At 38.1% G+C, this 17,004-nt stretch overlaps 1 protein-coding gene across 4 annotated transcripts in view; it reads left to right on the forward strand.

Annotated features, from left to right (window-relative positions):
- Positions 1 to 17,004, forward strand: part of LOC110828487 (uncharacterized) — a 226,568-nt gene that overhangs the window by 865 nt on the left and 208,699 nt on the right. The gene's annotated exons all lie outside the window — the stretch shown is intronic.

Below are 17,004 nucleotides of genomic sequence, written 5' to 3' on the forward strand. Positions count from 1 at the left end.
GTTAGGTAGGCCGTATTTTAATTTAACGCCTTGACATGTGAGAATTTATATTCAGGTAGGTTAGGTTTCAGCTGATGAATTTTACTCTTGATGGCCCCCTCTGATGTTCTAGTACTGTGCTGCACGAGTATGAGGTATGTGAAGGAGTGGGGATGTACTGTAGAATGACTTCCTGCGGGGGGGGGGGGTTGGAGGAGTAGGAGAAGGGAGATAGAGGGGTAAGAACGTCGTTTTCTTCCGTGTGCCTTCATTCGTGTTTTATACAAAGATGCTTCATGTGCGACAAGACAGACAGTTAAGAATTACGTATTAACACGAATGCAAGCTTAGAAAATGTCGATTTACTCAAACATTCTCCAGAAAGTTTCATTATATTTTATTGGTAACTGCAGTTGCTAAGGCGAAATATAAAGAAGGCTGGACGACCGTGGTTCTGTTTCCAGCATGGGCATAATGTTTGTATGTACCGTGACACCACAATGATTCAGGGACCTGCCGAATTTCTTGTTCACTGGGTTTCGAGGTTAAAGCGACCTATGTTACCTAATTCCGAGGTTAAAATTCCCGGAGCCTTATTTTTGCTATACGCCTTTTCAGAGTGGTCCTTCGGCATACAGGCAGCTTTGCCTTTACAAGCAGAAGTGACAGTCTTGATAGTAATTCCTGGACTCCGTTCTTTGAAAGTAATCAACGACTGTTTAACCTCTTTTGTGACGCACAGTGGTTAAGAAACAATAGTTGAACAGGTCTTCAATCATTTCTCAAAAATTGTATGTCTGACACTACAATATAGATCTAAGTTTATGTTACTGTTCTAATTAGTGTAGGCGTAATATTTTATAAGGAAAATAAGACGCACTTCATTTCGGGAGAATGATAAATATTAATGTCATCAGTACCAAATTTAATTTAAATTTGCTCAGTAGTTGCGGAGATAAAATATTAAGATAGGCGACTTTATGATTATGAGTTGATTTTATATACTGTATGTAAAGAACACGTAAATAAAACTGTACATTCCAAACGTACGTCCAGATTCAGATGCTAACAAATTAAGATTTAAAATTACGTTAGGAAGGAAAGTCTTATCTATATGTCTGGTATTATCATTTCCCAAACTGCATACAATAGGCATATCACAAGAGAATACTATTATCTATTATATTGCGTGCTAATTTTTTTTCAAATTGTAGTGTATGATAAAGATGTAAAGCGATGCAGTAAATGAGAAATTTAGGTGAATATCAGAAGAGCTTTCTAAGAACAGCCAGGAGGGAAACATTATTAGAAGTCTGCCATATCGGAAATAGAAGAAAATTTTATAGAGAAAGCTATTTTGCTTCATCTGCATTCTGTTCAAGATGTGATATCTTCATTCCATGACAAAAAGGTATGTAAACTGTACGAAAGACTTGTAACTAATCGATTCTAATTAAAATACTGTTGCTTCTCTCAGAAATGTTCTTTAAACGATGTATCGGACCTCTATAACAATAAACAAACCAGTCAGTATATGATACTTTATCCTTCTTGAGTTTAGTTTTAAAAAATTGCCCCGGTTTATAGAACCAGAAAAATAATTGTCATATTCACATGAAACAGGCAGCAGAACCTACAGAGCGAGTTGATTATTTGAAACCAATTTTAATATTATCTTTCCATTTACGCATGGGTGTTCTGAATGGTCTCATCTTATTAGGTTTTCAGGCTCAAATTCTGGTAGTCGGGGTCTTGCATTTGCAATGGGAATATAAATGTAGAAAATACATTAAGTGGAACTTTTTCTTAAAGCGAAAAGTAAATTTTCAAGATATGCGTCATACATAAAGCATATTTTGATTATAAAACAGGTTTGCATCACCTCAGTCATTTTCCTTTATCATAATGTTTCAATTATGATCCATTTCACATAAGATAGGTATTACCACAAGGAAAATGGTGTACATAAACTCTCGACTACTGTAATAATTCTTCTATACAGAGAATTCAGAAATAAATTCACAGTGTTACTATCATCAAGTAAGCATCACACAGTATTACTTGCATTTCAGTGTCTTCAAGTTTATTAGTGCGAATAGTATGCTGTTGGTAGGGTCAAGGGTTTGAATCTCGGTTGAAGCTTAACTGTTCTTTCCTCTCCATGTCTTGTCTGATGATGCTAAGAATTTTGTTCGGTTTCTAAACGTTGCACAAAATAGTGTATTTTCTGAGGAGGAGGAGGGGGGTTAAAATATCACGACTGTACATTTGAAGGCTTTTTGGCTGAGATTTGTTGGAGACTGAATGTCAGGTTCTCCAGTATGCCTTCTGCTTGTAATGAAGATTTAAACAATTTTGGTTAATGAACATGGCCTTAATCGAATTGTAGCGCCAAACACGCAACAACCTTTTTTCATGCGTGGTTTGGATGTAGTAAAGGTTTATACTTTGGACCCAAGCAACTACGAACTTCTGTACATTCTTTATTTTATATTTGACCAATTTAACGTCACTGATTCCAACTCATTTGTGCACTATATGCCTCTTCTGATAACGTGGTCTCCTTGCCACACTGAGTTTCCTTCGAAAACTAGAACAATAAATAATTTGTCTTATGAGGTATATATATATATAAGTTAATAATTATATCGTACACATAGATAATATGAAATCATGCGACAGGACTAGACCCCAGTAGACGCCTACGCCATGATATTCTTACAAGCCCGGCGGACTCATTTGACCTTTAGATGCACTGATGTGCAGTCTTGCCTATGAAACCCCATCCCTTAGTAAATGGAAGTGTGAGTGTATTTTACTGTTTGCAAACACTGCAAGTTTAACAATATTTTATATTGAACAAGTAACGTATGTCTTTCATCCGTTGAAAAAGTGTAGTCGGGCGGATCGGATGGCTGGGGAGGAAAGACGCAGACTGCCAAAAGATTAACAGAACTGATCCTCTCATTAGATGCATACGGATGTATCCACAAGACACACATTGTGCTTTATGTGCGACCCAGTAATCGGTACAGGGGATTCTGCTCATATGAACCAGAACTCGTATTCATGAGGCAAATGTGGACAGATGATAACACCTCGCCTTTTAATGACTCAGGCCTTCCGAATACGCCATACGCGTAAATATTAACACGCGGTAACGTTCACTGTATGAATTCTGAAGATTAAAAGCGTCCGTAATGGTGTGTTGTATAGTTTTAAAGCAAGGAACGGGTAAAGAATTTGCAGGTATACTAGACGCAACATATATGCGAGCCTGAGCCACGCCACAGTAAGAGGGGGGAGTGGAAATAGAAAGATCAAGGGAGAAGCAAGACGCCATGTGCTATCGGCAAGGCTGTTTACCCTCCCTCCCCCAACTTCATCTGACTGACCAATGTGTGTATTTGTAATAATCAACGAGGCTCGGAGATATCTTGCGGAAAGTGTACGTACGTAGGTAAAATCCAAAGGCCCGATATGTCCAGATGGTATGAAATGCGGTATACATACAAAATTTTAGACGGATAACTGAAGGATATTTGGAAGACCTAGACAGAGAAGGAAGGCTAACATTGAAATGATTCTTAAATAAACGGGTTTCGAAGTTGTCGGTGGAATTTGTGAGTTTCAGATAAGGCACCACTGAGGGATCATGTGATCGCGGCAGACTAATAAAGCCTGAGTTCTGTAAAAGGCAGAGAGGTACTGACTGTGACTGAGTATAATTTCTCAAAATGGATTTTCCTCCATGGAGGTACTTCATTGTTTAAGTTATATGTAGATATACTTATGTAAATAACCACATTTACCAGTAAGGAAGACGGCCCTGTATGCTTAACCAATATAAATTTTCTGAAAAAATTGAAGTCTGTGTTCGAAAATAAGTGTGTTAAGAATATGGACGCGACTTCAGAACACGGGTACTTAACATTAAATTCACATTAAAGAGTACCAAATTATGATTTGTTTAACCGCATCTCCTGCGTTGTGCTTCGTTGTGTAGGTAAATGCCTTGCGATGGTCTTGTCCCCAAAGAGTCGTGCCAAATGTCTAAAAGGACGGGTGCAGATCATAATACCATTTGCTAATGCAATTGGTCTATGGAAAAACGTGAGTGGCACTATAATTTCTTATGAAACAAATCAATCAGCTATTGTTGCCTTTTTGATCATTTCTACTGAAGCACTGATTACTGATAAACCAGCTGATAGAGAATAAATTAATTTTAAATTGAAATAGGGCATGAGACTTAATCCGTAAAAGCTGAGAAAAGGTTAAATACGACTACGCCTTCTGTCTCGTCAACTGTGACGACATATAATCTGATAAAAATGTGATTGATTTAATAGACCATGCCTGTTGTTAAATACGAAAATGTAAGCCTATCTCTGTAACGAGTCAAGAGAACTAACCACTTCTTGAAGATGGTTGTTTTCTGGGATGTAACATCGTGTAGTTTGATAAAATTGACCGACATTTTACAATCAAAATCTGAGCAGTCTTCATTTGTCCTTTTGTGTCGTTAAGTTATAGATGTTCCTTTATTGTTTGTGCCGACATCCATATGAGGGAGTATACTTAAAGAATTTAATACTTTTCTTGTGATTATTGACGACGTTATTCTGTTGATTTAGCCCAACAATTAATTTTGATAATATTGATCAATGGTTTCCTTTAATTAAATGAACGAATAGATGTTCTAAACTGTAGATTATCAATATCAAAAGTTTCTCCCAGACTTTGTTCAATAATCAAGCACCGTATGTATGTTTGTGTATTTTCATTCAGCCACAGACCAAATTACCGTTCATATAGGAGCATCTAATCTTGCTTTATATAAAAAAAGAAGCTTGTCTGCAGAAAATAAAGACATTTCAACTCGCCGTCGAGATGAAAGCAGGCGGGATGGAATTCTCTTTTACTGTCACAATGGACCAGCTGCGGTAATATTTTCGCTTTAGCCTTTTCTTTCTTTCCGTTTTGAAAATAAAATGAAAGGAAAATTTTCATGAAGCCTCGATATTCTTATTTCCGTGTCGTCAATTTCTGCCAGGGACGGGGTAGTAAAATTTCCGAACGCAATGCCACCTCATAAGTAAGTTATTGAGCGACCTTAATGATCAATCAAAATCATGTTTATTAACACATCGGTTCTAAACAGTCTCATATTAACATGTCCGTCCACTATCAGCCTGAAATACAATACACCGAATAGTTTATAAAGTAAGCACAGTATTAATACCGCTTCTAAATATAGCTCAACCGAGCAGAGTCTTCTTTAAGAAGCCTAATGTCTCTCACGTGGTCTAAAAATTCCCCGCCAGAATATACATTACCACGTTCTCAAGATCTTGTCACTGCACCGTGTTTTAAGCCATTTTAATCTAGTTAGCACACTCATATATATATATATATATATATATATATATAAATTTAATTCCATTTTAAGTCATCCGCCCACATGCCATTCATGTATACACTTATAATGAAATATGGGATGGCTGTAAATGTGAAACGAGAAATGCGTAAAATTAACTGACGTAATTGTGTTCCAGTGAAGTTAGATTTTTTAAAGTCCAAGCATTGGGTCGTATCATCTCGTTCACCCTACCCTCATCTGCAAATGTTTCTAAGTCACTCTGTGCTTATCGCTTTCTTATGGACTGCCTTTGGTCTGACCTCTTCAGGTCGAAGCCCTCTTACCACGTTAAGGTATCAGTCTATGAGGAAGGTCCCACCTTGTACCCCCCCCCCCCCCGAGAACATACGGGGCTCTTTGATCGCCCAAACCCCTCACCTCCCGGAACAGTTAATCCGATCACAGAACGTTCAGCTGCCAAACCTGTGGTGTTCGGACAAGAAATGGTCGAATTGGTTCCAGAGCTTCGTTAGATGTTCCCTATTTAAATGATAAAGTGAAAATCAAGACATGTCACTAACGAAAATTCTTGAAATTCAGTGACATAATTAAACAAAGCGTACGAAGACGACAGCTGGTAACTGTATATGATTCAAATCTGCAACGTTCGAATGCAAGTCAAATGTGATAAACTCGTTCGGATTCTGATTTCATATTGCGATAATTTACCATTAATATTTCCGCCAAGCTGTACGAGTTCGATACAGGATAAAAGAAGAACTGATATTACATTTTCCCCATTGTCTCGTTATTCCGGTGCTATTCAGATTTATTGAACTTGTGATCGGTCGCTGCGAGAGGTGTTAGGTAGGTTCTGCCAGTCCTTTTCAAATGTTTCACGGGTTTTCACAGTCCCTCCTGGCGAATGTAGTTAAACTGCATTTGAATTACTTGAGCCGTGGTCTGCACAATATGACACATTACCCGCAATATTTTAGCTTGACCAATTATCGACACTTCGATATGTCTTCCTGTACACAAGTTTTTTTGACACGATAATAAGACAGTAAGAATTTCATATTTGAAAGGGCATGAATTAAGGATTCTTTGCCGCCTCTTGTACACAAGGAATTACATATTTTGATGACTGGCATTTGTTTTGTAAACAAGCAGACGCATGTGATCAGTGGAGCCACTACTTTCATGCACAGTCAGGCGCAAAGAGTGCGCACCTTTCTGTTCCAGACACTTGCTGTCCGTAACCTAACGTGACATCCAATTACCCAAAACTTTGATAATCGAAAAGATTACTCGCCTTACCCTTTATTCTTTTTTCCCATCTTTATCTTTTTTCGACCCCCCTCTCGTGCAGTTTAAACAATAAACAGCCTCGCGCATCATTCATCATTCGGAGGGTGACCTTGAGAAGTATTACGTAGCATCGACAGGTCTACAAGTCGACTTTTCATGCATAGGAACCATAAGTTATTTATAATATGACATACAGGCAATCACATTACAAAAATCCGGTTTTGTTCCATACAATTTGCTGCATGTCGAGTGTACTGCATTGATGGAATGCAGAACAATTTTTAATTAGGTGTTCATAATTTGCATTTATCATATATTAATAAAATGGTTAAATCCGTAACGTGCAGTTTCACGATTTGTGCTCCTTATTTATTATTATTTATTTAGTGACCTGTCTGACGACAAGTCCATATGAACAGGATCCTTCCATCCTTTTCTCGGACTGGAACCTGTTCATATACGTTCTTGGCAGATGATCCAGAAGTGGTTTGCCATTGCCTTCTTTTGTGTGTGAATGGAGTAATTGTTGGGATGCCACGGAGGAAAACTCCGTGTTGCCTAGACCACGGCCTTGCCCAACACAAGTTATAAATTCGGGCACCGCCGGGAATCGAACCCGAGACCCCAGGATTACAATGCCAGCGTTCTAACCGCTAGACCAAATATTATTAAGGTTATGAAATCAAGGAAGATTAGATTGGCGAAACATGTCGCGCACATGAGGGATTAGGGAATAGCGTACAGAACTTTGGATGAAAAGTCTGAAGGAAATAGACTACTCGGAAGACATAGTCGTGGATGGGAACACACAAAATGTATTTTTGGGAAATAGAATGTGAATGTTCTGTTTCGATTCGGCTTAGTCAGGATACTGCCCTTGGGGAGCTCTTCTGAACCTTCATGTTCCAAACAGGTGTGAATGAATTTGGATGGTTAAATAAAGGTATAATAGTTAGTTAGATGGGGTATGTAGAAACTGTAGCCTATAACATGACCATACCAGACTATTTGCTGCTACTCTGTACGTCAGCATACAACGGAAAGCCCGCTGGGAAGTAGGAGTGGAAGGGAAAAGTGGTGGGGATGATATCAGCATTGTGAATTTAGTCGAAATATATCCTATTACTGTGATTGACAAAAGTTTCTGGTACGTAAATGAAGTTTACGTTGATAATCTAGCACCACGAAAGTAGACATATTGAGGTTTTGAGGGTCATTATATCCATTACCCTGATGTAACTGTTGGTAAGATTTCTATGTCAGGGATTATCATTCTTCTCCAGACACATTCATCCTGTCGTATCGGCTCCTATTCATTTGAAGAGAGAAAAATTAGCAGAGTATATCTAGAATTGATTCAATCATGTGGAATATTGTTGTAATAAGTTTTCTGTTTCTTATGCCTGAAGAAGGTATATTTTAAGACAGGAAATTTTATTCTTTAGCTAGCTGGAAACTTTTCCACTTTACAAATACTAAAATCACAAATCAGAGATATGAAGTTATAAAATGGAAGTTTTGTTTCAGTCTACCAGAAACATCTGTTTCTTTGCCTTTCCTTGCCATCTACACAGCAAGACGACTGAGGAAAAAATAACATTTTTTTTAAAATTGTACTCTTTAGAGTACACTAAAATTCCAAATGTGATCTTTACACGGACGATAACATTAGCGTGGAAAGAAATTTGAATAACAACTACAATAATGAGATCGAAGGACTTTGTTGTAGCAGTATGATGAAAAACGCGACACACAGGCGGACAAAAAAGCAAACAAGATATTTTTCGCCTACACTAAAGCGAAAGGATAACTGATAATTCGTGGACCATATCTTCACATATGAGGTTTTAAAATTACCAATTAATATTGTTATTACTGGAATAAGTAATATTGATATTCTTACCCCCAAGATTTTTGCGGGTTGAATTCAAATACAACTTCTGCATTCGGGCATAAGCCGCACCGAATGTTAAAAGTATCCAAGTTTCGGCAGAAATTTCAGTTGTCATCTTCAGGGTAAAGCTGTGATTTTCAACATTTGACGCTGCTCATCACCGAAATTTGAACTTGTACAAATAATATTGCAGTTTATACAGATATCGAGTGTTGCAGTTTAGTAGGATACTGTGGGCTGGACATGTAGCGCGAATACTGACGACAAAAAATACACACAGAATTTTAGTATAGAATCGTCTTGGAAAGCAATCAGTTGGAGATGGAATGGAAAAGTTAAGATGTTTCTGTACTTATTTTAATAGTCCATTAAAGTATTCTACCAATTTTTATAAACTTTAGATTAAATTCTTTATCATTTTTGACAGGAATGTTCCTCTTCAGATAAATTCCAAGAACCACAGAGTACATAACGAGATCTTTCGACCGGAGAACAAGTAACATTCAAGTCGAGTATTTTCCGTTGAATCGTTCCGTTCGTTTTAACCGAGCTATAAATAATTTCCGTTAATCAGAGGCAGTTTATATGACTACTATTCGCTCCCCTTTCTCGGGAACGGGGGAACTTTGCGGTAAACACAAATTTCCTTTTAATTCAGGTTTCGTTTTGGTTTGTTTTTTCCTAATGTTTGTACCTAAAAATACTCACAGCTTACAAACAGAGAGGCAGCTCAAATATTTGGCGCCAGGCTGTTTGAGCATGTATCATACGTCGTAAAAGGAGACAACCTTAATGACCTCTTAAAAAACCATGACCTTTCATTCGCCATTCTCGCTCTGGTTGTGGTGGTTGCGTGCCATTAATTTCCTTCCCCATTTATTAACCAAGTTAATAAAATCCTTTGTCGGGGAGACTGGTAGGTGACAGGGAGCACGCGTATGGAACAAAGAAGAGCTTTGTTGTCACCCTTGTCGGCCGTTACAGACACTCGACAGTGTTTGTACTTCCTTACTTCTTTTCATGCCGAATTAAGTTAAAAGCGGAAAGATTGTCTTGTTTCTATGATCCTGTGTTAACTTGCTTACTTAAGTGCTAAAAAAGCTAGTACTCACGCTGTGACATTTGAAATTGGTTTTATTTCACCGACACTTTAATAAAAATTCTCACGCAAAACTGAACACAGAAAAAACAAAATTGTTTTAAAGGGTGTTGCGTGTTTTATTTTTAGTATTTGAAGACTATATACCCAAGAACGAAACATAAATTTCTCAGAGACAACTGTTGTCGTAATTACAAGAACCAAAATTTAACATCAAAATCAAGAGCGTATTACCGAAAAGATAAGTTGAAAATTAATTGTAATAAAAGTACGCTTTCACAGTTGGAGTCGCTCGTTCTCTAAATGCCATTCAGATATCATAGATGAAGGTAAATCCATAAAATGGCTTTGACGTAAGACAGGGTAACACAGAAATAGACTTGCGTGCACAAATGTTTATTTCTCGCAGAAGTCGAACCCGCGATCTTATAAGTAGGCGTCCTAAGACCTTACTAAACCGAGCGTCAACAGGTACGAACACAAAATTAATATTCAGCCGAGGTCAAAAAGTGTGCAGTAGGCAGAGAAACAACTGTAGGTTCACGGAGGTGGGGTAGGCAGGCAAGCAACCACAGTCAAGCTATAAGTCGCTGTTTCACTTTATCCTGGCACTGAACGCATCCCGTACATACAGATCAGCCAGTATTTTATTAAACCGACGTGAAAATGCAGGTTGTATCAACAGTATCGCCTTTATATTTGTCCTATGGTGTTTTTCAGTAGAATTGACGGCTGGGTCGAGTTCTTCTGTTTGTGACCGACCAATCAACGCAAAGGAAGTCTGCTGATATGCAGTAGGAGCTCAGTTGTTCAGAAGCATCTGTAGCATAACTGCGTTGCTTTGCGTAGTGTTGTAACCTTCTGTGTTGATGTCGAAGAAAGGCGCGGATTTATTTAACTAAGCTAGCGAATAAATATGTTCACGAGTACTTGATTCTCTGGATACAAATAAATTTCCAAAATTCGCATTCGCTGGAATCCAGCGTCCCACAATGCTACATTTGGCACCATTGTATGTGTCCTCCCCTCCCCAACTACTTCCTGCGCCTTGTACTTCTTCTAAACCACAGTACATGTTATTGGTGGGTGCTGCAGCCGCCAAGTTCACTGACAAACACAGTAGTGATATGTGTGGCAGGTTTGCAGACTATCCTGACACACGTTGAATAAGAAAATGATCAGTCACTGCAGCTTGCGTAATGTGATTGGAAATCTGCAACCAGCAAAGAATATTTGGGCAAAAGAAGGCAAATATTTTTCATGATGGCGTTAAGAAACATTTCGCGTACACACGGCAGATGTCTGCTACCAGAGATGTTTTTATTGGTCCATATTGAACAATGAGACGTTTTATGTCACACATGTGAATAGACTTATCAGCCTTGTACTTGGTCTTCCATCCGAATGATTCCCAACGAACGTCTTTCATTTGAAGTACTCCCAACAAAATGTTCTTGGCGTTCACAACAGCAGTCGCCATCTGTTTTGCAAGGGATTCGATGTATTTTATCTTAATTCTTGTTCCGTTATTTTCAAGTTTTCCAGTTGTACATATTACAGATCTCAATGGCAGCTGAAAGGATCAATTTCTTTTTGTAGTTATGAAATGTATTTAATCCGTTAAACCACAGAGAGAAGCCTTCCTACAAGTACATCCACAAGTGAGATCTTTGGGATTTGAGTTTGAAGTTACGGGTTAAGGTGAAGGTACACGGTAAACTACAAGACACCTAAAAGAATCACTACTACCTGAGGCTATTTTTATCTTCTTGGTGTTGTTCAGTTTAACAAGACAAAGTGGTTACAACTCATAAATTTCGGCGGCATTCGACTACGAAGGAAGAGGGAGGGATCGTGATAAAAAAGCGAATATAAAAAAAGAGTAGTTTAAATGGTGGGACGTTCATGATTTCAGTCTAGAAAAGACAGACACTGTTCGGAATTCCTATACAGTCTGTACCAATGCAAATAGTATAATACTGACACTAGTGGTTGCATAGTTGACATACTGCTATTTTTTATTTATTTTCCGACTCGAGACTTGGCCTCTGCTATTGTAAAAATTGTCTAAATTCTTGGAAGTTTTCTCTTTGCCACCACGTCCACACCGATTTTGGGGTTTAGCCAGAATTGTATCAAGTAGGTGACAAGGTATATTACCCGGCTGTCAAGTGTCAGGAGATTAAAGTCTACCACATCCGTCGAATGTCAATGTTAAAAATGTGTTGACTTTCACATCGAACCCCTCTTGGTCACATTTACAGCGTTATAGTTTAGCTTGCCCTTTAAAATTATTTTTGTCAGTTTCGGAGACCGGCAAAGAAGTGTACAATAAACTTGTACAACTCTGAATGAATGTGACAAGCCAATTTCTACAATGGTTCAAGGCGCAATATCCCATAAGACAGTAACCTTTACATTCGCCGACGTGGGAACCTGAAATCTCACTCAAAACAACTGTACGTCGTAAAAGAAAGAAACAAACACATATGGGTCTGTTACTTTTTGAAAGACAATTATGCATTTTTATCCACTTCAGAACTTTGGAACAAGGTGTCCAGAAAATTTATAGAAAGCCATATTGAAATAAAAAAATGAGTAAAAATGTTTGTCTTGAAGAGACAACCATAAGAAATACAATATACTGTTGTCTGTGTTGACAGTTAGTTACAGCGATGTCCAAACACTACACACCAAATCCGGGCAATATTCTTCTTGAAGGTGCATACTCGAGAAAATTGTTAATTTTTTTGTGTTCTGAAAATTAGTCATCGGAATATCCAGGAAGTTGTCGTGTAATCGAGAGAAAAGCTAAGTAGAGTTCCCCACGTTATGAGAATATTCATTTCAAGCATCTGAAGTAATGCCTACTTCAACGTTACACTTCAGAAATACATAAATTCCCGTTGAATTTCAATAGGAGTTTCTAGCACAGATTCGTTCTTGGTGCTAACTTACGTATTTTCTTAGTCCCAGCTTTATCATTTATTTTTATCTGAAGAACGCTTTAGTCTTCAGTGTTGCTATCATTCTATCTATATTCTTGCCTAAATTATATATTTTTGGCCTGCGGATCAAATTTCATCAGCTCCCTGCTAACATAACCAGATGTTGGACACCATCCCAGGGTATTCTATTGGACGGGATAATAATCTAGTTCAGTCTGTTTCATTCTTCCATCTTTACCATATCGCTCCGTCTTCTTTCCGGTCTTAATTATAGATTAATAGTTAGGGTCTTATCTGGGAGTCGGGATACGATAATGTTCGAGTTCCATAACAGTGTGAAACAAACGCCTTGCCCAGCTGAGCAACTATAAACTTTTAATGCTCTACTTTATGTAGGATCACAAACAATTGTGGTCAGTAAGGATTCAGAATTTGCAGCACTGTTGATGGATTTACATCACCACATCGCATCATGCAAGCAAAGTTGACTGCTGGTACAGACACTTAGATTTTTACAAACGAACTTCAGAAGAAATAATTTCGCCCCTTTCAGGCAGTTGCTTTACAATGTATAGTTCAGGATTGGCTCAGACAGACCCTAAACCGTAAACCTAGTAAGATTCTCCCTGACATACCTCTCAGATTATTAGTTCAGTGTGCGGCTGGGGGTGGTGAGGGGGTGAGAATTGTTACCCTCCGCACCCCCAAACAGACAAGCTGCAGTCGGCGGATTCTCCTGCTGTTTTCTATGTTCTTTTACTTTCTTCCTTTTGGTTACCACTTTGTCGCGTCGCTTAAAAGGAGACAAATGAAAGGATACACAACCACATCTGAGCATTCATGCTCCCACAAATTCTTTCTCGAAGTGACCACACACATACCAACACGTGGTACGTTAAAGACGCACGAATTACTGAGATTGTTCGTTTACCGTGAAGATTTGCATTCGGGAGTGCCCGGTTTGAATCCAGGAGGTGCTACCGTGTACCTAGACCACATTACATTCAGAAGAGTACGGGATGAATGTGTCACGTAAGACTCATGAAAAAGTTAAAAATGCGTTAAAGCTCTGGCCACCCGACCAATACCCGGTGCACACCTCTTGTCCCATCCATGCGCGCTACATGCCTCGCCCATCTCATTCTTCTCGACTTAATCACCCTGACGATACTGGGGGAGGAGTACAAATTTTTAAGCTCGTCATTTTGTAGTTTCTCCATGCTCCATTCTCTTCTCTCCCAGGCCCAAATGTCCTCAACACCCTATTCTCAAACACCTGCAATCTACGTTCCTCCCTCAGAGTGAGAGACCACGTTTCGCACCCATACAAAACAACAGGCAAAATCATTGTTTTTTTATATTTGCTAAATCTATATGATTATTACACTGTGAAAGTTTGAAAATTTTAAACTCCTTGGCATGACATATTTACTGCGTAAGTGGTAAATGTGATACTGGGGCCTCAATGTTAGTCCTCTTGTCCTCGACGGATTAGATTCAAAACTGTTCCGACTATCTTCTGTTCTGTCCGTATCTCCATCTGTAGGTCATACTTCTGGTTTGGAGTGTACATTTTATTAAAGTGGGTGTTAATTTTTTTTCTCTGTAATAGTCTAATCTTCAGACCCATCCGTATATCTTCGTTTTTAATTTTGTATAATCAGGAACATCACTTGACACTTGAAAGTTTTCATTTCCGCTGCTTGAATGTTCTTAACAATTAACATTTTTTCGTTTTCTTAATCGAAGTCTTACCTTCATGTAAGAGTGTGGGAATTGCCAATTTTCAACTTATTTTATTTCTAACCTTCAACCCTCATAATACTAAGTAACACTTTGTACTCTGTACTGTTTTATTTTACATTCTATTATTTCCTGTTTCTTAGGATCCAATATTCTTCTCAGCATTTTAATTACGTACACATTGATTTATGAGAAAGTCGAGTGTGATCTCAGACTAGCTCGACACGAAACGATAATTTAAATGTTAAGAAGATTTTTATGTACGTTTTTGTGCATAATTTCGAGTGCAGACTGTCTCACTGTCGGACAAAATTAAAATCTAAATTTTAGCTATTGACCTCAGGTTGAAGTCATACGTCAGATGACGTAGCTATGACATCAATCATTTGTATATGGGGTGGGGTGGGGGTGAAAGATCATAAAACGTGTGGTTATCCTGTCCGAAGTCAATATACTGCCTTAACTCCTCCCAGCTCTTCGTTACAGTAACTGATCATCTCAACCAAACTTCTCGTTCCAAGTTGACCACTACCTGAGTTTAGCCCTGCTTAGTGTGTATTTATAATTATTGACTGAGCATACAGTCTGATGGTCAGTTTGTATTAATGACTGGTAAATAAATTAAATTATATTGTCAGGCACTTATTATATGATTGCGTTCTATATGTACCCTTTAATTAGCTGTGTCATCTTAAGGGCTTGTTATATTGAGAAATAAGGTACCTGAAAGGCTAGGTCTTAGCCTTTATTTATTACAGGTGCGTTTTCCCCTTGTCCTGAGGCTGCAGCCGTTTTAAGACCGAGCGTTGTGCAGAAGATGCGAATCCATACCTACTTCATAGCAACATGATTTCCTTCTTTCTCAGTGCAGGTCCAATTTCTGTGTACGTGTATTGAGGCTTGCACTTCTATGGTATTTCTATGTTTTTTGCGAATACCATTGTTATATTTTTGACAGTCTTACAAAAATCTCTGCCCTTGTAGTGAGTAGAATCTCGGTCGTCCAGCCGGTAACCTAAGTCATTTTCTGCCTGAGTTACAAAATAAAAATATTTTCGAGAAATTTTATCCACACGGTATTTTAAGATCCAACCCTGTAACTCAAATAGTGACGCTGGCAGGTCCATTGCTCACAACTCGTAATTTCGTTATCCCGCCATGTTGGTATTATTCATTATAGGTTATGAAGTGAAAAGGTGGAGCAGTCTGTAGTTTTATGTAATCTATAATTTGTCAGTTTGTTCAAGACGTCAAGACACAGACATGATGATAAAACAAGCCCGGCTAATAGTATGTTATTTCTGAACGACTGTGTTGGAATTGAACTAACATATGATCCTAATTCGAACACGGGTTTTGGGCAGATATGTACACGAAGCTGCCTAGACACACATTTGCATCGCAGCCATGATGATGAAGACAGAGATTGTTCCTGAAACGTCGGTGATTTTTAACCAACTGACACGGCTTATAGCCCAAACAGATTTTATTAATGGAATGTTACGTTTCTATATGTCACTTAAGTGGAAGGCATGTTGATAAAACTTGGAACGGTATAACGGAAAATTAAGTCACGTTTCTGGGTTTGCCTTACTGTTGCGTGTTGAGACCAAAATTTAGAATGATAAGTTATATAACAATTATATAAATATTGGATCAAGCATGTCACACAGAAGCATTAAACCGAAAGGTGGTTAGAAGGGAGAGGGGTTTATTTACTATGTGGACAACCCGCAACAGCTTTCTGGGGGGAAATATATTGTCGTGATTGGTTGAAACAGCAAAACGTCATGGCGCCCAAACGATACAAAGGAATTTTAGTCACGCAAAACAATAGTGCGTGTCTTACAGATACCTAGTATTTTTTAAAAACAAGCTTACGTCGAGGCAAACTAAAATATATTAATGGCTGACTTTTCTCTGAAAACGCAACAGTAACACATTTATACGTAAGGGTCCAATATAATACAGAACCAGAGAGCGGCTGCTTCTTGGACAATAAATTCCTCTGATTTTAATCAGGCTTAGTGAAAATGTTATCTTCATGAGAGAGTTTTAATTAAGGATCGTTTGAAAGTATTTGTATTCAAGAAATTAAATTCTTAATCATAAGTAACAATGTTGTTCCTGTAACTTCTCGCTAGGTGACACTATTATAGCCATTCTAGGATAGCAACAGCGGCCATTATTTTTAATACTAGGATTCCCCTAGCTCCGTCTGATTTACTGCTAAATTAGGGTTAATATTAGCTTAAAAACCGACCATCTATATGTATAGGTCACATAAAATTGTGAAATGCAGGAGGCTGTAATGTATGGATGAAGGAAAGATTAAATTAATATAATAGTTTTGCAGCAATATCTTGAAAAACGGCCGTATGGTAGAGAAATTGATGGTAATATGAAGATAATTCTCATGGAGATATATTTCGAGGACGTGGTATGGATGAAACTTACCGATGATGACGTCCAGTGGCAGGCTTTGGTATTAACGGTGTTGAATTTTCGGAATCTGCGTCTAAGAGTTGGTTAACAATATACTGAGGCGATACAGATTCAGTAAGATTTTTTTATTAATCAACCAGGCTTTTTTCAGAGTCGTTAGAATAGAATATAAATTTGTTATAAACCTGACAGTAATTTTTAAATTTCTGTAAGGAATCTGGCT

Source organism: Zootermopsis nevadensis, unplaced genomic scaffold (assembly GCF_977971745.1).
Source record: "Zootermopsis nevadensis isolate Lab colony 2312 unplaced genomic scaffold, Znev_1.0 Znev_ptg000010l, whole genome shotgun sequence".
Lineage (NCBI taxonomy): Eukaryota > Metazoa > Arthropoda > Insecta > Blattodea > Termopsidae > Zootermopsis > Zootermopsis nevadensis.